Source organism: Lactuca sativa, chromosome 5 (assembly GCF_002870075.4).
Source record: "Lactuca sativa cultivar Salinas chromosome 5, Lsat_Salinas_v11, whole genome shotgun sequence".
In the NCBI taxonomy this organism is placed as follows: domain Eukaryota; kingdom Viridiplantae; phylum Streptophyta; class Magnoliopsida; order Asterales; family Asteraceae; genus Lactuca; species Lactuca sativa.
The window spans coordinates 201,542,116-201,566,933 of record NC_056627.2 but is presented as its reverse complement, the minus strand read 5'-3'; positions in this window follow the sequence as shown (position 1 = coordinate 201,566,933).

The following is a 24,818-nucleotide window of genomic DNA, read 5'->3' as shown; positions in this document are numbered from 1 at the left end:
CAAAATGTTGAACATTTGAAAGCCCACTAGTCAGCAGATTTAAAATAATAATAATAATAATAACCATGATATATCTTGCAAGAAATTATCTTTCCAATTAAAATGGATTATGCATGCTTGAAGCTATCACCAAATATTTGACATTCGCCAGATGCCTATTTGCTTTGTTTTCACCTGATACACGAATTGACATATTTAATTTGTTGCTCTGTTTTATAATATAAGCTACTTAATTATAACAAAGAGAATGCTCAAAGACATTCTAATTAAGACTTATGATTGTAGGCTGATCCATCTGAAAGTGTATCTCGATTCAAGGCCCCCCATCCTTAAGCCAAATTAAAACTTAATGTGTGTACTATAGAGCATCTTTACTAGTTGATGCTATTCTTTTATTCTGCTGTCTTACTTACTATATATGTTTATATTTGGTAACTAATAGTGTTATAGGAATACAACATTAAATGGTTGGTTATGTTGTATATATTGATTTGATTTGATGTTGTTTTTAAAGTAACTAAAATAACCTGTCATCTAAGTGGTAACTAATAGTGTTATTGGAATACAACATTAAATGGCTGATTAGTCAAACAAAAGTCAAAGCTGGAGTCAAAAGTCAATAAGATTTGTTATAATGTAGCTCATGTGTTAGTTACACAACCATACAGTTACTAGCCTGACTACATATAGATATCATCAAAGGACAAAGTAAGCATTGTGATATCATGTTGAATTGTTTTTGTAATCTGTTCAGGTAGGTGGTTGAGCTCTTTGCAAATAATCTACAATAAAGATGATGAATGATCAGCCAAAACAACAACCGGTACCACAGCCACAACCACAACGGAGGAAAAAAAGAACGGCCACACGTCTAATGGATATAACAGAGCCACAAGAAGTTCAATTTAACAGCCTTGGTCATCATTGTGGCGATAATCAAAATAAGTTCGCCAATGACTGTGGGGTTGTTACGAGAAAGTTAATTTTTATTGAATATCCGACTTGGAAGAAAGTGCCAACAAATGAAAAAGAGAACTTATGGTTGACCATCAAGGTTTCTAATCTAATACACATTACATGTGCTTTCATTTAATTAATATATGTTACTAATAATTGTTCTTTTTTTAAAAAAAAAATAGAAACGTTGGAATATCCATGATGAAAAACGCAAAGCATATGTGCTTATGACTTGCAACCACAAGTGGAGATCATACAAAAAGAGGCTTAAAAAGAATTTCTTGGTCAACGAGAATGAGAGAAACCCACTTGAAACCTATTCATATCTGGAAAAGACTGCATTGCAGAAATTTAAGATAAGGATATCATCAAAGGAATTCCAGGTTTGTAGGATATAATGTCTCTTGTTAATATTAATCATTATGTTGCAGTTTTATAATTGTCGTTGTTGCTTTTATCGGTAGGATATAAGTGAGAAAGCAAGGATGAGTTCAATGTGTAATACGAATCCTACCCGAGTAGGCCCACATGGTTATCGGGGCAACAAACCTAAGTGGGAACAAGAGAAGGCATCCAGTGAGCTGCCGTCACAATTGTATGACATAAAAAGCGAGCGTTCCTTAGATTATGTGTTGGCAAGAAGATCTAAAAATGAGTCAGGGTCAAAAATAATACCACCTAACATGGAACCCATAGTAAAAAAGCTTGTAAGATTGCTCTTAATTTTGTTTTTTAAGATATATATATTTTTAATTTTTTTGTCCAAGTAATTGTATGACTGTAATGTTGTTTGCATTAACAGATAGATGTCCAAAAAGAAATATCCGAAGGTGATTTGTTGCTGAGTCCCGGAGAGGATTTGTTGACTAAGGCAATAGGACCAGAGCACCCTGGTCGCACCAGGGCGGTGGGGCATGATATTGGCTTAAGAAAGGGGATGCAAGGACTTGACAAAAAAAAAGGAAAGTCGTGGACAAAGAAGTTGTTAGTAAGATGCAGGTGCAGTTAGATGAAACAAAAACCCAATTGGCAGAGTTAAGAGCAATGCTTGCGAAGCAAGAGTCTAGGAACCAAGTCCCGAATAATGTATGCTTCGGTGTTCAAAACAATAGTTCTGGCTCGACATCGACATTGGATGCTTTAGATACGATAAAGGTAATTCTTTATTATAAAAGAAGGCACTATGCATAAAAAATTACAAAAAACGTACCTCTAATGTATAGAAATGCAAACTTTAATATATATATATATATATATATATATATATATATATATATATATATATATATATTGTTTTAATATGTTAGGTTTATGTTTTTTTAATTTCTTGATATCATATTACTTTGTACTTTGTTGTCAAATTATGTTTTACATCAAATTTTCTAACATATTGACAAATGAAATACACTACATGCTATATGATTGCAGACTATTACTCATTGTGATTTGGTGTTATCTTATGGTGATATGAACCAAAAGTGTATAGAAATGAAGAATTGGTCAATATGTTATACAAATGTACAATAATGGTCCATGTGTGATAGAAAATATACTAAAATAGTTCCAAACTTTTGTATTTAGCATATTTTACTATTTTAATGTGTTCGGTTTATGTTTTTTGAATTTCTTGATATCATTTTACTTTGATCTTTGATGTCAAATTATATTTTATATCAAATTTTCTAACATGTTGACACATGAAATACACTACATGTTATATGATTGCAGACTATTACTTGTTGTGATTTGGTGTTACCTTATGGTGATATGAACCAAAAATGTGCCAGAGGGATGGTCTTTCCTTATAATGATGGGTTAATTCACTCACTTCCTTTACGCGAAAATCACTTGAAGGTTATGATAGACAACATAGATGAAAGATATAAAGGTATTCCTGTTCCTGTGATGACAAATGAAGTTGGTACCCTAGAAGATGCAGTTGGCACTGTAATTCAATGGCCGCGGATCGCAATTGTTCTTCGTAAGGTACATCTTCATTATCCTTTAATTTTTTATCTACCATATATACATTTTCTGAAAATGAGAGAATTCCCTATATGTTCCTATTAAACATCAAAATATTATATTCAGGCCGACAAATAAAATATTTTGATGTTTAAGAATGGCATATATGACATTCTTGCTAATTAAAATGAGTTATTAATAGGAACAACAAAGCAAGGCGTCATCACAACAACAAATTCAGACCACAAGTGCGCGACCATCAACCGCAAAGGCTGTTATGGAAAAAAACATGCCTAACCAAAAGATCAACAAACCAAGGCCAATAGAATCACTTCGTGACCTTTTGAAGACCAACCTAGTGGTTCATGTGGTAGCCGATGCTGGACATCTAGAAGCTGGGGCGTTTGATTTTTCAGGTACATATGAAGATTATTATCGTTTGTTGAAAAAACAAACAACTGATTTGTCCATCATAACAACTTGGCAGATGTAAGTGCATTCAAATTTTACTATTATTTGTTTCCATGATATTTTCTTTTTAGGCTGCTTATAAGATATGACTTGATTGGAATTTTTTTGTAATATTGTTTGTAGCCTTTTACAATTAATGCTTCAGAAACGTATGGGAAAGTGTGCTTTCCTAAACCCGTATAAGATTCTTGGGAAAGCCTGTCAGGAAACTCCGATTGATGTCGTCAATTATCTCGTTGATGCGATGCAACTTCATCATGGAAAATCGTTTCTTATCGCACCATACCTGCAAAAGTATCATATGTTGCTATCTATATTAATAGTTATTTTTTTGTGTGTTTTTATACTAAAATTTCAAAACATTACTAGTATGCATTGGGTCCTCTTGGTGATTTGCCCTTCAAATCATATTGTATACATTTTGGATTCTCTGATGAAGCCTATGAAAAATCCGGTTGACAACTACTACCTTCTCAAACTTTTGGAAAAGTAAGAAATTTTTTAATATGACATGAAAATAACATTCTTTCTATAAGTTTGAATACAACTCTGCTGCTTGTTTATTTTTAGGGCTTTTGAGAGATATGAAAAAAACACATCAATTCCAATTGTATGGAAGCTCACTGAGGTAATTTATCTTATTACGTATCCACTAGTTAGATGTAGTTTCGTTTGTGATTTATGTTTACCTTCTATCACAATTTTAGTGCAACCAAGCTGGTGTATTGGAACGTGAGCTGAGTGGACATTATGTAATGAATTGGATCTTTGATTTCGTGTTGAACAGACAACATGGATTTCCGAGTAGAGTAAGTAATTCTAAAAAAATCTTTTCTTTTAAAGCAAGAAACAAGTTGTTTCATTATTTAGTAGTTTTAATTTTATTTTCATATAGTTTGGTACCCTTTGGAATGACAAAACTGCATTTGAGGAAAAGGTCTTGGTTACAACTGTTGCTACATGGGCCAGAGAATTTCTGAAAATTTTTATGAATGATGTGGTTGTCTAAAAGTGCATATAAGGTTAGTTGTTAATCCTTATAACATCCTACTTTTAGTTTAATGATTGTTTACTAAATTCAACTCTTTTAAAATGATAGACAAAAAAAATAATTATTTGTTGTGTTTTGTTTTTTCAGTGAGGATGAAGGGTAGCTGTTGTGTTTTGCTTTTAAATGAGGTTGGAGGATAGCTGCAACATTTGATTATTAGACAATACCTCTGCATGGGAAAACAATTTTATTTTTGAATTTGTTTATGTAAGTTTGATGTACTTGGAAATGACCAAATCATGGAGTTTTTAGAAACACTTAAGCATGTTTTTATCCATGACTATAATGATTGGTTATTTAGCATGTTTATATTAATATAATTTGTTCATCAATTCATAATTTTTGTTTTGTTTTGAATGTGTGCTTTGGATGCAAGTATCAATTTGTGTTTTTTATATGGTTATTTGAATAAATTTGTCAAAAATTTAATCCTTATAACCATGCTTTCTGGTGGTACGGTTATTAGTGGGTTTTTGCAAGGCTGAAAAAAGACTCGGTTACATGAATGGAACCGGTCCATATTTAATCTTTATATGACCCGGTTTGAGGATTGGAACCGGGCTCTTTTAGCCATATATGACCCGATTTTGTATGCTTAAACCGTGGCCTAATCTTCATATTTGACCAAAGATTGGGCGTTATGTTCCTCTTATATGTCCCAGTTTTATGAACAACCGGTTTATTTTGTGTTGGATAGGAGCCGGTTTTAAAACCGGGTTCTATTTGTTTTTCCACATAGGTCTCGCTGGCTTTAGGACCCGGTTCAAAACCGGGTTATTTAATTGAAATAACCGGGTCCTATAAGCTTTTTTGTAGTAGTGAGTACATAATATTTATTTCAAAAATACCACAAAATGACAAGTGTCAAAACTCATGAGAGATTGACATGTGACAAAAAACCTCTTCATTTATTAAGGAGGATAATGCGAGAATAACCTATTTGAAGGGTTAAATAAGTAAGCCAATAAATAATGATTTATGAGGCTTAATATATGGTTGTGATAGAAAATCGATTTAATATACATTTTAACGCTGAAAAAAAAATCACGAACTTTATCTTATGTTGACGGTATAACGCTTTTGGCAATATGATTTTCGCACAAAACTCTTAAGAAAAATCGATGTCGAATTAATAAAAAAACCGATCATGGGCTGGAACTGAAAATTGTGAACAATCGATTACCAGACTCTTCTATGGTTTGAAGGAAAGTGATTATAGGCATCGCACACAAGATTGGCCAAGAAGGTTGATCAATAGGCTGGACGGGGATTGATCGGTACCCCACATGCACCTTTCACCCCTCGAAAATACCCTGATAATGAATAACGAACTTGCAAAACGGATCTGTTTATCATAAAGTTTGACGGTGGACTGGGGTCAATAGATTAATAGGTTGGACAAGGATTAATCGGAGACCATTAATTATTAAAACAAAGTATTAAAATTTAATAAATATAACATTTATCCTAATAATATAAGTAAAAAATTTAACAAATAATTAATATGTAATACATAATTTATTTTTCTTTTCAATTTGTAACTTTCTTCTCTTAAACATTTACTCAAAGAGTTGGCATGCTACTTAAGTTATTTCACAACAAACCCAAATCATATGAATAAAATTGACCATTATTAAGATATTCCATTGATTAAACTAACAATATACATGTCTTCGTGAAATCAGAATTCAAAAACAAAGTTATTGATAAATTTAAAACACCTCAATCACCATCATCGGCCATTGCAGCCTAGAAACATCATAGAATCAACCTCTGACTTAGGGGGTGTTTGGCTTAGCTTTTCAAACCCCAAAAGTTCTTTTTGGAAAAGTTACAAAAAGTCAGGATTTCCTGACTTTTCCAAAAAGTTCTTTTTCCTTATGTAAAAACTTCAAAAGTGGCTTTTAAAACTAGTTTGCCAAACATCTTTTGCTTTTTTTTTTCTTTTCCAAAAAGAACTTTTGGCTATGAAAAGCTAAGCCAAACACCCACTTAGGAATTAACATTCCATCAATTACAACGCTGAATGTGATGCTAGGACATGCAAGATGAGACTTCCAGCTCCCACGAAACACACCACACACCACAAAACGTATCACCCAAGTATGTCATTTGTGAGGTAACTTCAAAGCTATTTTGTACCCACGCTTTTATTGTTTGATCAGGATTGGAATCTTGCTTCCAGGAATTGCAATACCTAAATGATGATTTACAACAGCACATTTTTGTAATCAACACCAAGCCAAAAGCACGAAGTCGGAATTAACATTACATTGTCGTAGGGAGTCGGAATCAGGAGACGGCTGATTGCAGGGTAACTAAAATGGATGTTTTGAAGCTTGATTTCCCCTATGATCATCAAGTAAATGAAACCAAAACAAGATCATGCAATGTCGGTTATTCTTTACAAGATCCGAAGTCTGAACTCAGACATAAAGAAAAACATAAGTAATAGTTACCCTACATTAACCCTTCCAAATAGCTTATGGGTTCCTTTCGTACAGATCGACAAGCGTATTATACCAATCGAAGAGCTCTTGATTAGTAGTTGAAACCACCATTGGAAGCAGTTTTGAAGAACTAACCTATGAGGTTCGTGTCGACGGGAAAACGAGGTTCCTTGTTAAAATCAGCTTTACACGGCGTCAGAGATGGAATCAGGGAGAAGAACCTTCCTAGATTGAAGCAACTGAATCAGGGAGAGTAACTATCCTTTGTACACTCGAGGAAATAAGATTTTTGAGGTTTCCATTTGCACTTCGCTCAAGAGAAAGAAATTAAAGGCAAAATGCATCTATAAAATGGACTAACTATCAACTATCTCAAACTACAAATCATAATTGGTGGCTTATTTGAGCGGGTTAGCTCCTTTGAGTTGGCTAGCTCCTATGAGCTGGCTAGCTTTGGCTAGTTTTTTGAATGGTTTTATTCTGTTTGTTTTAGATCGATTAGGTCTGAGCTGGACTGATTCGGTTCAAATTGGGCCGACTTTGGTTGATATTGACCAAAGCTGCCTAACCTAACCCTTTAACACCTCATAGACGGTTGGAGGCCGCCAAGCGCCTAGGCGCTGATTAATTAGCCGTCTAGACCAATTTTTACAACCATGATAATTGCTATAAAACTCCATTTATCCCATTACTTAATCAATCCCATTAAATTTTAAGCATTCAAATCTTGTTTCCAAAAGCATCTTTTTAAAACAACATTCAGGTAAATAGTTAATCAAACATTGGAAAATAATACTAAGAAAATCAAATATTTAAATTCATGACAAATATCCAATCATGAATTTCATGCTCGGTGTACAGTCAAGCTTTATCATTCCCTTTACTTGTACATGCAGGATTCCTAACTTTGAGATGGTTCTCGTCTACATACATCGTTCACCGACGATGGTTGTCCACCGCTGGACATCTGATTACTGCTGGAAGGTTTAGAAACGACCATTTGCCTCACATCTCTGATGGAAGGTGGTTGACCACTGGTACTATCGATGTCCATCGTGGCATGACTGTCCATACGTATATTACTGAAATTCCCGTACCACATAGGTTGACCATGGATATTAGTGGCCATCAGATTGTGATGGATCCTCCGAAGCCCTGCTCATCTATGACGATGCTGAGTTGGAGCTGTTCCTGATCAACCGTCGATAAAAAATATGGATATGTGTTGCCGGGATACATATTGCAGATGGGCAATGTTTGGATTTGGACCTCCGATGGTACATTACATATGTAGTACACTACTACATTGCCAAAAGGAAGCAGGGTAGAAAGAAGCAAAGCCGTGTTTGGAGCACTACTTATACAAAAAGGAATATATTAGAAATGAATATATATTATCAACTCTAATAAATGAAGTTCTTTTTTTATTGTTTTTTTATTTTTTATTATATTATTGAATAAGCAAATATCATGTATACCGTTGGGCTAGAAGCCTTTTAATAAATGAAGGTTTTTTTTTGCCATTTGTGACACTCTAATTTAATTTGTCAAATATAATTTTGTGGTTATTTTGAATTAATTTTGAGTTTTTCTATTTTATTAAATTTCACATAATATTATAATGTAATAATTACAATAAATGTAGTAATAAATGTATATCAATTTCATTAATCAAGTTACCTTTTAATTTCAAAATTTTCAAAATTAAACCTCATTAGTTTCTTTTATTTATTTATTTAAACTTAAAAGATAAAAAAATCAATTTTAATAATTTATTTATTTTTATTTTTTTATAAATCAAAAGTTCTTAAATATTTAGACATTTATAATTAATTTTTTTAATTAACTCATGTAATATACGTGTCTTATACATAGTTGCTTAATATTTATTAAAAAAATCTAAAAGAGTGGAAAATAAAGAGGGTTGATGATTTCCTAAGTCCTTCCTAATAAATGAAAATTATTTTGTCATTGGACATCTTCTTATATATTATGCTACATGTTATTTTATGGTACATTTAGATTAAATTATATCATTGTGTCATTTTGTGTTTTTTTTCCCATTTTATTAAACTAGATGTAAAACCCATGTATTACACAGGTTGGTTAAAGAAAATAAAATATTAAAATGTAAATAATAAGTATTTTTTAAAATAAAATTTTGAAATAAGAAATGAAGAAAAATATTAATTGCAATTGATTATAATATTTATTACATCTGATACTTTACAAATATAAGTATAAGATTATGTGGCTTCTTAATTATAAAATTTGAAAAAAAACATAAATTGACATGTGAATATTATTTATTTAAAAAATATCACATAATGACAAGTGTCAAAATTCATTAGAGATTGACATGTGACAAAATTATCTTCATTTATTATAGTAGATTTCATATAATACTTAAATGTAATAAATCTAATAATAAATGTATATTCAATTCATTAATGCAACTTTCCTTATAATTTCTAAAATTATAAATTGAATCAAATTATTTTAGTTGTTTATTTATTAAATTATTAGTTTAAATTTAAAAGATAAATAAGCACTTCAATTTTAATAATTAAATATTTTACCTTTTTCTTATCAATTTGAAGTTTTTAAGTTGTTAGATCTTCATTTTGTTAATTTTTTGAATAAACTCATATAATACATGAGTTTCACAACTAGTTTAAGGAATATATTGTAACACCAGGTTCCTGATAGTTATTTTAAATAAGAATTCTCATTTTTGCAAAGGGACTCGACGAGTTGGAGGCCCCAAACTCGTTGAGTAGAAATGGGAATTTGGACGCACTACAAGAAAAATAGCCTTTTACGACGTGCAAACCACGACACTCGGTGATTTATGTTACGCAAAGGAGAGTGACATTAAAAGAGTGTCGTCTATTCAAAAAATTTAAGGATTTAGGTCACGCATTATTGCGTGCCCTTAAATAGTGTCTCATGTAAAAAAAAATTAAAAACACGGAGGGCACTCGTGCGTCCTCTGTGAATGTCGTTTTATATTTTTTTAAGAAACGCGCGTCTCTAAGAGGGAAAATGAAATCCCCAAATTTTTTAAACACCCGCCTTCTTCTCCTACATTCATTTCCATATGACTCTCATATCTACCCTACATCGTCTCCACCTCTCACCCACATCCACTGCCTCACAAAATTTTCACAAGCTAACGATTCCATAGCCTACTAGCGATTGAGGGTTATTTTCACATCTGCTCTACTTCCCATCGTCCATCTACTTCTGCCCTAGATCTGACGATTGAAGATTACAAATATGTGTAGGGTTTTATTTTATTTTAAGCTTCCAGTTCTCCTGTTTCCGTGGTGATCGACCGGTGGTGAAACGATTCAGCGCCAAAAAAAGAAGCGGCTCTCCATTCTCTTCTCGAATGAGATTTCTAAGGATTTACATCGGTATCTCAAACGACTTCAACTCTTTTCACAGATTTCTTCCCATCTGATTTTATGATTTCAGATTTCTTATTGGTGACTCATTTCCTCTCCCATCGAGTTTGAAATTTTCACTCAAGGAAGTAATGGCAGCGGAAGATGATGAAGGGCCTTCAATGGTGCTTTGTTTATTACACTATGGTAGTGGAGATGACGGTGTTGTTGATAGCCCTAAACAATAGTCATCTTAAAAGAAATTATCAAAGAGAAAGGTACGTATCAGTTCTAGAGTTCTTATATAAAATTAGGTCAGCTGTACCCTTCTTATATAAAATTAATGAAATCGATTTTAAAAGCAAGCCATAATATTGATTTTGAAATCGAGCCCCAGATTTCGGAATATAGCCCTGCCTGTTACCATTAAAATTTACCCCTGCTTCTGATTTTTTAGCTTCCTGGTCAGGCCGACTCATAGAACTATTCCCCACAAACCCTTTGACTTCCGAAACATCACCCCCATCCTTGTTCTTTCCCATAACCTTGTTACTTTTCCAACTTTGCCCCTGTTCAATCTTTGAATCATTAGACTTTCCTTTCATTGGCTGAATATTCCCATAATACCCCTGCCCATTTTTACCTCCTGTCTTCCCACCTCTATCAAAACTAAATTCCAAATTTTCCTGATTATTCCCATTATACCCTTGATAGCGAATTCCAGCAGAAGCCCCAGAATTTCCAATTTTCGGATAATTCCCTTTTTGCCCCTGCTTGCGGTTTCCAGCAAAAACCCCTGAACCTTCATTTTTCGAGAAATTCCCTTGATGCCCCTGACTCGAAAACTGTTTTTCCCCCCCTGTAGCTTCTTTTGAAAACAAATTTCCATTATTTCCTTTGGTTTTCTTCACCACATCAACAAACCCATCATTTTGTTCCTTAACTTCTTTAGTGCTGGCAAGAAGCACTTGCATAAGATCCACAGTAGCTCCTTCTTTTCCTTTCTCTATTTACTTCTCTCCTCTTCTTCTTTCATCTGAATAGCAGTAACATCAATCGATATTAGTGGAAATTGGTTTTTATTTTTTATAGTTGATACTTGAGAAAACCTTATATGTTTTTTTTTATTTTGTGAAAATTAATTCCAGGTGAAAACAGAAAATGGTATGTTGTGTTAGAAAATGACAATCATACCCTTGGTCACAGTAGTCTCATATCATTATTTCCATTCTCACCTTCACTCCAATGCCCATTATTAGAAGAAATCAATGAGCTCCTTGCCAGCTGCTGCTGCTGGAAGTCGATCTGATAATGAGATGAAAGATGATTGTTGCCAACCATCCTTGAAGGATTTGCAGCATAAAGTTTCTCTTGGTCATGCCATACACTGTTATATAGTTCATGGATCTACATAAAGTGAAAACTTTTGCTTCTAGGTCATCCAAATGTACAATGTGATTTTTCTTAACATCAGGTACAAATGTAGATTTTTCATAACAGTAGTGAAAATCTTAATCAGTTAAATGTGTGTTTCATAACATTAGGTACAAATTTACAATGTGATTTTTTATTCAATTACAGGGTAATCTTATTCCGGAAGGCCATAAAGTTCTTATCTTTTCCCAGAGTTGCATAATGCTTGATATTATTCAGGTTTGTTTCAATGCCTAACTAAATTGGCTATGTTTCTTGTTCTTTTTCTTAACCAAAGTTTATCAACTTTGTGAATATTATTCTGACTTGTTTTGATATTTATTTTTGATATTTTGTTCTTAATGTTGGTTCTAACTTCTTGTTTTTTCTTTTTTTTTAAACAGTTACAAGGGACTTGAATAGGGGTTTTCTAAATTTGTAGTGATGGCTGCAGACACTGAAGATTTTGAAATGATTTCCCATATTCAATTCCTTACTAAATATAAGGTATATTTCCCATATCCCATATTCCATTCCTTACTAAATATAAGGTATGACACCTGAAATTGTACAAGGGAGGGGCCATGATAAGGCCGCTGATTGGTGGAGTGTTGGAATTTTACTTTTAATAAATCACTATTAAATTCCCATTACTTTTAGCGTGAGGGTAATAATGTAATTTTGTTCGACCTTGTATCTTTGCAGCCTTCGTTTAGAGGTGGAAACTTTTTGATATTGATATCACAATGCTAGTAACAAGTGTTCAACCTGATGATCATAAGCTGGAAGAACTTGTGGTTCGCGAGGTATATCAGACATTCAAGGAATGGTAAGGCGTAGATGGCATTTGTATTTTCATTTGGTATAACTTTCTGTTTAGCTCCTTTTACCTGTTTACTTTTTTTTCTGTCCACTCATTGGTTTTTTTTCTTCTTTTACCCAGTTCCAATGATTCTGTTTTCCATCAGATCTATAGTCATATTGTAAAAATCATACCTTGAGCTATAGAACTCAAACGGACCCCAAACCAGTTCCCAAAGTTCACAAATTGAGTTGGCTAACTTTCTTAAGCAGCCCAACTTCACTGGTAAGGACTTTATCTATGTGCAAAAATGGAATCTTTGCTGTTAGGTCTGATCCGGGTCTGTTCTGATATGTCATTTTGTTTTCATCATTTATAAGGCTTGGAAAAGGATCCAGAGTGATTCCAAGTTTCTATATGTTCCTGATATTATGAATTTAAGATCTGGAGCAGATGGGGTGTTATTTCCAATTATAAATTGGTTAGAATTGATCCAGACTCCAGATCAGTGGGCAGTCACCAGCTTTTACTAGTGTTGTGATTGTCCACAATGTGAATTTTATATCCGGAGCTTGGGAAATGCTTTTCATTCAATTCCAACTCTGAGACTTTCATTTGTATGTCCTTTACTTCTCTGAATTTTGGTATGGACGAACTCTATTCACAAGTTGGGTAGAATTGGCCAACCTCACTTGACTGTCTTGTTGGAGATAGAAGTGATACACCTTTTTGTAAAATTCATATTTAATTCATCCTTTGGAGTTAGAAGGAGTTCTTTATAGTTCTGGAATCCTGAACAATCATAGTTTTCTATAAAATTTAGTTAAAGCTATGTTTCTGTTTTAGATTTTGGAGTAAATCCGTTTTGAACAGTAGGTCTGTTTTAGAGACCTTGCTGTGATTACTCTTTTCTCAACTCATAGCTTCATTACTTCTCCTTTCTAACCTTTAGTCCTTCTAAGATGGGTTTTAAAAGTTTAAAATTTTTGCAAGTGTGCTATTGAAAATGAAGATAAACCCAATTGTGCTACTGAAAATGAAGAGCTTGTTCAGGTATCTCAATTTCCAGACATACCCTTTTGAGTTTTTCACTTTCCTTAAATACCCTTTTTGATCTTTTACAATTTCCAAAAATACCCTTCTTGGTGCCTAGGAGTTACAGTGTTACCAGTTGCAGTTGTAATATATATATATATATATATATATATATATATATATATATATATATAGGTTGCAGGACAATGGTGAACAGTCAAGATTCGTATGCACAACCAGTTGCAGTTGCAGCCACACATGGTGTGGTGGATGTGTACCATGCATACGGTGGGGCTGCAAGCGGACAAACCCTTCCTGTTCAGGTTACTTATGCTGAAAACTATGGTACCCAGCAAGATCCCTACTCTTCTGCACACACATCATATTATACACATCACAATCAAAAAGTTTATAACATCAATTCCGATAATATACTATATTCACTATTGTTATTGTGGCCTTTCAGGTTTTGTTTAAGAATATGAATGTTGATTTGAAGGAAGTAAACCCATCATCCCTTCTTATGGACAAAGTGAGAGAAGTTGAAGGAAGCCCTGATTTTTCCAACAAGATGTCGGGTCAACTCAACAACCACCAATGGTTGGAGAAGTTAAAAAAACAAAGTATTATCTTATTGATTAGCGATTACTGGTGTTGAGCTTTAAGCAATTTCAGGCCCTCTATTTATTAATCTTTTATAAGATAGATTGTTGTTTTCTTTCCTTTTTATAAGTTGAATTGTGGCTAGATATTATAGTCATCTATTCAAAGAAGGTGTTGGAACGTGAGTTCAAATTGATGACCCTTTTACATATAAATTTGATTAACAGATTGTACAATGAAATGCAAAGAATAATTATGGGAAGGAGGTTAAGTATTAATCTCATGAATGATGCAAACGTATTTGTTTCTCTCAATTCACCTTTTGAAGGACCTGGCACGTGTCTATATTACAGAACCTGTAAGTTTTTTTTTCCTTTCTTTTATGGGTAAACTACAGGAAATAACCTCCTACTTTATTACTCTGTATAGGATGTATATGTAACAATTCTTTACACATGATATCAAACAGGAAAATGAGGTAGCTAACTAAACTAACTACTTCAATTTTCATATACTTCAATAAAAAATTAAAATATATTATGTTTGTTAATGATTTTGTATTGCAGGTACCTTTTCAACACTTTGCTGAGAAAATTGGTGGCTATCTTTTGAATAGGAGGAGTTATTAGGTATTTAGACATGCATACCAAAGATAACATTTTGTACAGAGAGTTCTTGGCACATAGGAAGCTAGATAATGCAACTGTATATAAATGAGTTCATTTTTTTATAACATTTACTCACTACTGGAATAGTTATTTGTATTTGACATATTAGTGAAATGAATTATCTTTGTTATTTATGGTATTTTATTTTGTATTATGAGATTTTTAATGCATTATTTAATTTGAAAATTAGAAAAATCTATAAATAATATTTTTTTTAAACATTTAAAATTATGATACGCAAAAATGTGTGTCATCTTCATTTATGACATGGCCTTTCTTGACAGTGGCTTTCTTGATACGCATTGCGTGTCATTAACACGCGCGTCGTAAGGTTACGACACGTGAATGCGTATCGTCTTCCTTTATGACAGGGCCTTCCTTGATACGCATTGCGTGTCGTAAACGCGCATCGTAAATGCGCGTCGTAAATGAGCGTCGTAAATGCGCGTCGTCTTTCTTTATGACAGGGCCTTCCTTGACGCGCATTTGCGCGTCGTCTGAGCCTTTTACGACGCGCAATGAGCGTCGTAAAAGGCCTTTTTTCTTGTAGTGACGCGGCTTAAGAAACCTACTCGACGAGTTGGGGAGCCCTAACTCGACGAGTAGGACTGCCAGAGTGAAATCCTAATTTTCAAGGTTTGCACCCTATTTAAAGACCTTAACACCTCATTGTGGCCTCCCTCATCTCCCCCTCAGTCCAATAAACCCTAGTTCATGAGCTTGAGCCCTCTTGAGTATGTAGGAGTGAAAAGAGAGTGATTCTTTGGTAAATTCTTGAAGGAATTGAAGTTGGAGGTGCTTGGTTGAAGGAAGAAGCTTTGGATCCATGGGTTTCTCTGTTAGGTAGCCATATTAAGGTATAAAGTCTATACCTTGACTATTTATTTGCTAGATCTCTTCATGGAGGAGTTTAGAGCTTTTAGTAGCTTGTTTTGGAACCATTCATGGATGCAAGCATGTATTGGAGTCATGGCTTTGGATCTAAAGCCTTTAAGGGACTCCATGGCATAAAGGTGCCAACTTTATGGCCATGGGAGTCCCATGCAACTTGTGAACCACCTCTTTGGGCCTTTTGAGCTAAATAACTCATTTGTGGATGTAAAGTTAATAACTTTACATGATATATCGACTCTAGGGGACTAGATCTATGGATTGGATGCACTGAGCCCAACAGAAAGTGACATAATAGATATAGGCTACGGGGACTCGACGAGTTGTTCATACAACTCGGCGAGGTGGGTCGTGGTTCCCCAACCTTTTTCTGTTACCGAGTAAACTCGTTGAGTCTAGGAGATGAATCAGTGAGTTGGCCATGGTTTTGAGCTATGAAGATTGAGGAACTCGACGAGTTCAAAGAAGGACTCGACGAATTGTAAGTGAATTGTCTCGACTCTGTTTAAAGGGGTACTCGACGAGTTCATCAAAGAACTCGACGAGTAGGATCGAGATTTCCAGAATTTCATGGATCAAGAACTCAACGAGTTGATAGACAAACTCGATAAGTTAAGTCAACCAGGATGTTGACTTTCACCAAAATGTTGACTTTGATGTTGACTTTGACCACGGTTGACCGTTAGAGGGTTATGAAGTATGGAACGGGTGCTAGAAGGTAGTCCCATGTAAGGGTTGGGGCCCAATTTGGAAAATTGGGCCATTAGTGGGCCATCAGTGGACTCTTATGGACTTTGGAGTTTTGGACTTGATTGGTTTTAGACTTAGGCCTTAGTTATGTATTTTGCTAGGCTACGGGTAAAATGGTCATTTTACTCTAAGTATGGGTTATGCATCATGGTTAGGACCCAATTGCTAATTGGGGTGATATTGTGATATTGATAGCTTGAGGAGTCGCCAGGAAGCAATAAGGATTTCTTGCAGTGGACTTCAACAGTATAAGGTGAGTTACCTTCCAATAGAAGTGGTTCTAAGGCACCAATGCCGACCCACTAGTAGAGCTATAGTAGAGATGATTGTCTTTGTGATAATTATCTGATATGTGACTATTTTTATGCTTTATGTGCTTGTATGCTATGATGTTATGTGATAGTGGTAGGAGGGGTAGGATAGACCCCAGTACCGGTCGATAGGACCAAAGGGGTATGCCAGCACCCGGATAAGCTAAGCAGTATATGATTTATATTTTTATGCACTAGGATGCTATGTGGTAGAAGTTGGGGGTGAAATAGTCCCCGGTACCGGTCGAAAGGACCGAAAGGGTAGGCTAGCACCCTGATATGCTAGGCGAGGTACCGATCAAAAGGACTGAAAGGGTAGGATAGCACCCTAATATGCTAGGTGAGGTACCGGTCGACAGGGTCGAAGGGGTAGGCCAGCACCCTGATATGCTAGGCAAGGTACCGGTCGACAGGATCGAATGGGTAGGCCAACACCCTAATATGCTAGGTAGTTACCGGTTGAAAGAGACCGAAGGGGTAGCCTAGTACTCGGAGATGTTAGACAGTATTTTATTTTTATGGTATGTGGTATGATGGGGGAACTCACTAAGCTTCGTGCTTACGGTTTAAAAATTTGGTTTCGGGTACTTCGTTTTCAAAGGAAAGGAGTTGGCTCGATCGCAATGCATAACACTATGTTTCCGTACACGAGATCTTTGGGATTACACTCTGATATTATTTTATGTTAACATGTTTTGATTATTGAACTTTGATTTTGACATGGGACGTTATTATGGATGTTTTCATACTAATTGGTTTATAATAACTTAATTAAAAATGAAAATTTTGGTCTTGAATTTTGGGATGTTACAAGTTGGTATCCTAGCCTTGGTTTGACGGATTCGGGCACACTCTTGGGTGTGTTTGAACTCAAACTGAGGACTTGGTATGAAAATTTTCAAAAGAAAAATCATTTTATAAAAATAAGTTTGAAAAGAATTTGAAAAAGGAAAAAAAAAAAACTTGAAAAGAACAAGGTGTGTGATGCGTGCAATCAGCCGAGCTGAAGTACGTTTTCCCAAGACACTCATATTTGTTATGTTATGATATGATATGATTATGAGAATTTCATGCTAGATTAGGGATAAGGATCTAGAAAGATGCCTTATATGCCTATTGTATGAGCTTGTAGACCTGCATGCTCTGATCAGTCAGTGATAGGATGACCTATACCCCCTTATAGACCAGTCAAGGAAGTGGTGGGTGAGAGTGGACACCCATTAAATCAGCATTTTATAGGTAGTAACCTTATACCGCCCCTTATAGACCGGCTCTGTGAATGAGGCCTACTAATAGTAAGACTGATTTGATCTTATATATATATATATATATATATATATATATATATATATATATATATATATATTATTAAACTTATAATATTACAATAGTATACGGGTTGAATTTTAACTTTTAAAATTCTAAGGTTTGGAATTAAAGTATTCTAAAGTGACTTTACAAATTCCAAAACTCGACGGCAAGTTTTGAAACTTGTCAAAACCTTTCAAGTCCATAACTTATGAGTTTTAATGCCTCTTAAAGAAGTGACTTTTCATTTTCCATAACCTGAGGACAAGTTATGGAGCACATCAAAAGCCATTAAGATCATCAACTAGATTAACAAGTATGTCAAGTAATGTCCTTGATCTAGATTAAACTCATATGAACAAGACAATTCATATCAAACAAATTTCATGCAATTAGCCTAACCACATAAACTAATACAAAACATGAAACTTTGATAATTATCTTTTGAATTGGATAAGCATGATCATTACCACATCAAAAACAAGTTTATAAGTTCAAAAACAGTTTAGGGTAAGGATCTTAGTCCAATTCCAGATTTAAAACTAGAAATTCTGCATTCTGGAGCACCAACTTGTCAAGTGCATGAACTGACTTGGCGAGTTGGTTAGTTTTTAAGGGTGACTCGACAAGTCTGTCAGTGGACTCGGCGGCTCCACTATCCATAAAGCAGAAAATCGATTTTTTCAAGCTTTGGAAACAAGTAGCATCAAGTATAATGGAAAACAAGCCTAGTCTCTGATACAACTGAAGGTTTTTGAGCATTCTAACACTCCTATGGTGTACATGCAACCCTAGATGGTTTGGATATATGTTTTCTCTATTCATGTAAACTTTCAATTTTACAAAGCATCATCCTAACTAGCATACTATGGAGTATATACACTACAAAATCTAGTTAGATGAGTTACCTTTGTTGTAGCTTGTAAACTTTGAGCTTTAAGAGCCTAACACCAATAATGTGAATGCCTCAAATGGAACCACAAATCACCACCAACAATTGGAGGACTTGAGAGAATGTTTCTTGCACACAAAATCAGATATGCTCTTCCAAAGACTCATTAGTGCCAATTTCATGAGCTAGAGAGTTTCTTATATAGTGTGTCATGATTAGGGTTACACCATGCAAACGCTAATGTGCATGACCATCCACATTCCTTAGGCTCCATGGGTTTTAACCTACATGGAGTATCCATGGGTCACCACATGATTTTAGCCCAACGTAAAGAACTATGGATCATAAGCCCACATTATAAGAATGAATGATTTACACAATCAATCCCTGTATATTTAATTAGTGTCTTTTGATCACAAAATTAATTCCAATTTAATTCTTGATAAATACTAATTAAATAATATGATTTCCTATTAATATATTAGAACTTATAATATATTAATAAATCATAAATAACCTCTTCTCAAAAGTCCATCCTCACAAATTATTCTGGTGAAAAGCAACCCAAATGGACCATGCTACTCTCGGGTCAAGTACATACCAAATATAGTTATGGACTTAGACACCTATCCAACAGTTATATGGTTTTCATATAACATTTGGGGGTGATACATATATTAGTGATAGTACATTGATAAATATGGATGAACCTAATAACTACTAGGAAGCCATGGCAGGCCCCGAGTCTGCTAAATGGAAAGAGGCAATGGACAGCAAGATTCAGTCTATGTATGCAATCAAGTTTGGAACTTGCTTGACAATGTACCGGGTTGTAAGATAGTCAGGTGCAATTGGATCTTCAAGAAGAATACCGACATGGATGGGAAAGTACACACATATAAGGCGCGAATGGTTGCGAAGGGATTTACTCAAACTCAGGGAGTTGACTATTATGAGACCTTCTCACCAGTAGTGAAGATTAAATCTATAAGGGTTATGCTTGCCATAACTGCATTTCATGACTATGATATATGGAAAATGGATGTCAAAACCGCTTTCCTTAATGGAAAGTTGGCTGAAGATGTTTACTTGAGTCAGCCAGAGGGTTTTGTCAATGCAAAGTACCCTAATAGAATGTGTAAGCTTGGGAAATCCATTTATGGATTAAAACAAGCATCTCGCAGATGGAATATTTGTTTCGATGAGAAAATCAAAGAGTTTGGTTTTTCGAGAAGCGAGGATGAGTCCTGTGTATATGTCAAATCCAGTGGGAGTATAGGTAGCTTTCTGGTGTTGTATGTGGACGACATACTTCTCATAGGAAATAACATTCCAACCTTGCAGGAAATTAAGTCTTGGCATGGGAAGTGTTTCGCTATGAAGGACCATGGAGAAGCTGTCTATATCCTAGGGATAAGGATATTAAGAAACACGAGTAAAAGACTAATAGGACTTAGTCAAAGTACCTACTTGGATAAGGTGCTGAAGCGTTTCAGCATGGATAACTCCAAGAAAGGTGTGACTTCATGCACAACATGCCATGGCCTAGTAGTATAAATTAGGTCAAAAATCTTGCATAAACTAGGATCCAACTAAGATCTAGGACTAATATACTTGACTCTTACGATTCTAGTAAGTTGCTTAACTACAATAGGAAATGCCAATACCATAATTAGAATGAAACTTCAAACTTTGTTACAATTGAAAAAGGGTATAAAACCCTAAAAATAAATTAAAATATTCTAATTACATTTCAATATGATGGTGAATATCAAACAATGTTCCAAAAACCCTAAAGAGCCAAAAATCCAAATTATAAACCTTAAAGCTTAAAAACTTTAAAAAATTTGGCTATAAACTTCCTAATATCAAACTTTTATTAATCAAATTATGGATTATAATCAATGAAATAAAAATTTGATTTATCAAACATTAAGCATAATTTATTAGTTAAAAACAAGATTTTTAAATAAATCAAGAATTGCTTTAATAAACACTTTTATAAAAATTAGGTTTTTATAAAAATTAAGGAGGGAGTTTTATAAAGTTTGAATTTAGGAGAGAGGAGGCTTTATGGCACTCAAAAATCCGGCCACCCTCTCCCCATGCCTTCTCTCTTCCCCACACTTCAATCATTAAAACACAATCTCCACTCTTCCACTTCTCTCTTCACTCTCTCTCACACTCCACCCTTCCAACACTCAAACCCTCTTTCTCTCTCTCTAGCTCACGAAAATCATCAGCCAAGAACACCCCTCCACACTCAAATCTTCATCCTCCAAGACTAATCTTCAAGGTAGACACGAAAATCTTTCACTTTTCCTTACTTTTGTTCTTGTTTTTAAAAGGGTTTTCTTGTATTTCTCTTCCTTCTACACCATTCTTTATGAACATTCATGAACATGTTCATGAATGTCAAGTTTGATGATGATGGTGGTAGGGTTTCACCCAAGAACAACATGCATGTTGTTTAATGGTGAAATCCAAGGACCAAAACCTATGTCAAACACTGAAGTTCGGATTTTTACAAGTTTTGAAGGTTCAAACACCTTATGCTTTCAAGTATTTCTTTTAAAAACATCACTATGACAAACATATGTCCATGCATGGTCCTCAAATCGTGATGCATGTGATGAACACCAAGCTAATGAGCTTGATGATCAAAGTACATTGTTAATAGTGCATGTAAACGATTTTGTCTATAAAAATATCTAAAATTCTTTTCTGTTCAAACCAAAAATTTTCCAGAATCCCATTAAGGTAATATGAACTTATGGAAAATTTCAAGAGTTTTTATCATTTCTTTGATTTATTAAAATTGTTACAAGAAAATAAGGGCATAAATCACATAAAATACTTCCAGAGGTCTATAAATCTGGAATAAATTCATGGATGATCCTTACGGTGAATAAATTTCATCGATTTTTGTTGCCGTTTAATATGATTTTCGATTTTCTTTTTGTTTAGGTAGAATAAATCACAAAACCACTTTAGAGAGTGTGAAAATTGTATCTAACAATTTTTGCAGCTCTTACCTGTGGTGTTAGATTAAAAAAAAGTAATCTCAGAATTTTTCATCATGCCTTCCTATTTTCCCAATTTTTGGTAATTATAATGGCCTAAAAATAGGAAAAATAGTTCTGATTATCCAAAATTCGTGAAATTTTACCAGAACATCATGTTGTATAGTAGGAGGTTACATAAACATTTTGATGATTTTTCTCTATTGTAAACTATTTTTCGCCTATTTTCTAAGGTTAAATACACTTAAATACACATAAATACCCAAAATCGGATTATACAATATGAAAAACCACTTTTGGTATTTTTCCCAGATTACTTACACTGTAAATGATGTTACAAAATTTTTTTGATAATTTATTTTAACTTTTTATTATTTATTATTTATTTAATGATTATTTAAGGGGATAAAACAATGAAAAATAAAAATACCCACTGAAAAATATCTTTTATATTTTTCCCAGCCTAGTTATGTATAATAACAGTTAAATAAAAAGTTTGAGTAATTTTGGAAACTGTTTTATATTTATTCCAATTTTTATTGGAATAAATGCTCAAAAATCATAAAATATAATTAAACAGATTGGAAATCCATTTTTATATTTTTCCCAGCTTATTAATGTATAATAACAGTAAAATAAAAAGTTTGAGAATTTTTATCCTTTGAATGCTATTTTTCGTGAATTTATGTTGTTATAAAGGCTTAAAAATTTGGAAAATAGTTAACCATATCAAAAATTCAAGGAAATTTTTCTGGAAAACCTCTATTGTATTTAGAATGAAAAATACAAGGTTTGACAATTTTTGGAAACTATTTGATAATATTTTACATTTTTAGGAATTTGAAACACATTTAAATGTGTTGAAACACCCTTAAATTTATATTACTAAATCTGGAAAATTAATATCCCAAAGTAGTATTAATCGCATAACTTGTACAGTTTCATCATTTCAGAAAAAGTGTAACCAATCAATATAAAATCCAATATTAGAACATAAATTGGCATTTCACTATATGTAGAGTTTAGTATATTAGCATTAGATTTCGACATGGAAACTCACTAGTGTGTGTTTGATGTCGTAGGATCCCGGTATTAAGACGTTGGTGTATTCCGAGGCACCACTTGTATCTACTTGAAACATTGTGAGTATTCACGCACTCCCCTATTTTCAGTTTTTATGTTTTGGGGTGGAAAAGCATGTCCAGAAAAACTATTATTTGCATGTTGTATTTAAATTGATTTGTATCAAACATGATTGCTATTGTATTGCTATGTCTCTCTATGTATGTCTATGCAACACGGAACATGAGAACTTAGCGTACTAAGGCCCTTCCCTTATCTCTAACCATTAACTCTTTGAGCCAATGGTCATTATGGATAACGCTATTAGGAATTGACAACTCCTTACTCGCCCTATTGCTGGAGTGCATGATACCATATTCATCTATGGAACGATAAGCATAGATATCGATAGGGCTTCAGTCATAGGTTTGGTTGAGACTCATTGTTTGCTCATACACATACAAACTCGTTTCTCGTTATAGCAATAAACTTGTATTCATTAATAGCAATCAACTTTGTTTCTCATTAAAGCAATGTACTTGTATTTACGAAAAGCCTTATTTCAAGCTCGATTTTATAAACTTGTGAACTCACCAACTATTTTCATAGTTGACGCTCGTTTTACATGCTTTTTCAGGAAATAATTAGTAAGTGGATATAAAGATTCATCATCATAGAGCATGCTGCATCGTGTTGAAGTTATTTATGAAGTTATCTTTGAACAATGTTATTTTGGAAAAACTTGTATTTTGTTTCTTTTGAAGCTATGGGTTGTAAACTTTTAAATACTGCTATGGTGATGTATCTTTATCTTTTGCAATGAAACCGTTATCGGTGTCATATCTTGCGTTTCCGCTTTAGCGGGGTGTGACAGAAGTGGTATGAGAGCTAAAGTTATAGAGAACATCAGTTTTTCTTTAAGAAAACACAACCTATAACCAAAACTTATAAAGAAATTCTTTTTACATCAAACATATTACTAGTATAATTAGGTCGGGAGTTGTATCGTTGGATCTCAATTAAACATAGCCTGATCACCTATGTTTAATTAAGGAAAGATTTATACAAAGCCTGAGCTAATTATAATGGTAATATGTTCAACAAAAATATTTGAGAAAACTTTATTTCAAAATTCAAAAGGTTAATTTTGGTGTGTGTAAGCATTGCATATTATAGGCATGCATTGTCATTTATTTCATATCTCATTGAAACTATGTCTCGGTCCACTATGTCAACATCGTCATCTTCCCGCGCTACCGCCTCAGCCGATGAGTCCGGCTACGTCACTATTATCCCTCGACGTAATCCCCCCGCCTCGGTAGAAGAAGACCCATCGGAGGACACGGAAGATACAGGAAACTCGGTGGAGATCAGCAATGACAATGCCCCGAGTCAATGACACGAGGCATCGCCTACATCGGTGTTGCCACAACCACCACTTTATGGGCTTCGCATTCGGAGGACGGCGAGGAAGAGTGTTCCCATTCCAGGAAGGATAGCCACAAACACAGCAGGACTTGGCACGGCAGGACCTAGCGAGGTAGGACCCAGCGTTGCAGGACTGAGAGCACCCCCACCACAGCGAGTCATAGGGATACTTGTCAGGCAGCCAGGTATGACCCCGGAGGAGTCCCGGAGGATGCATTCGATGGCAGCGGACCTACGTCACAACATCGCTGTGATAGCCGGGCATCAGGAGGTATTGAACGAAGTGATGACAGGGATGGAAATCCTGTTTCAGCATTCGATGGAGGCTACTGACACTGCTAGTGCTGCT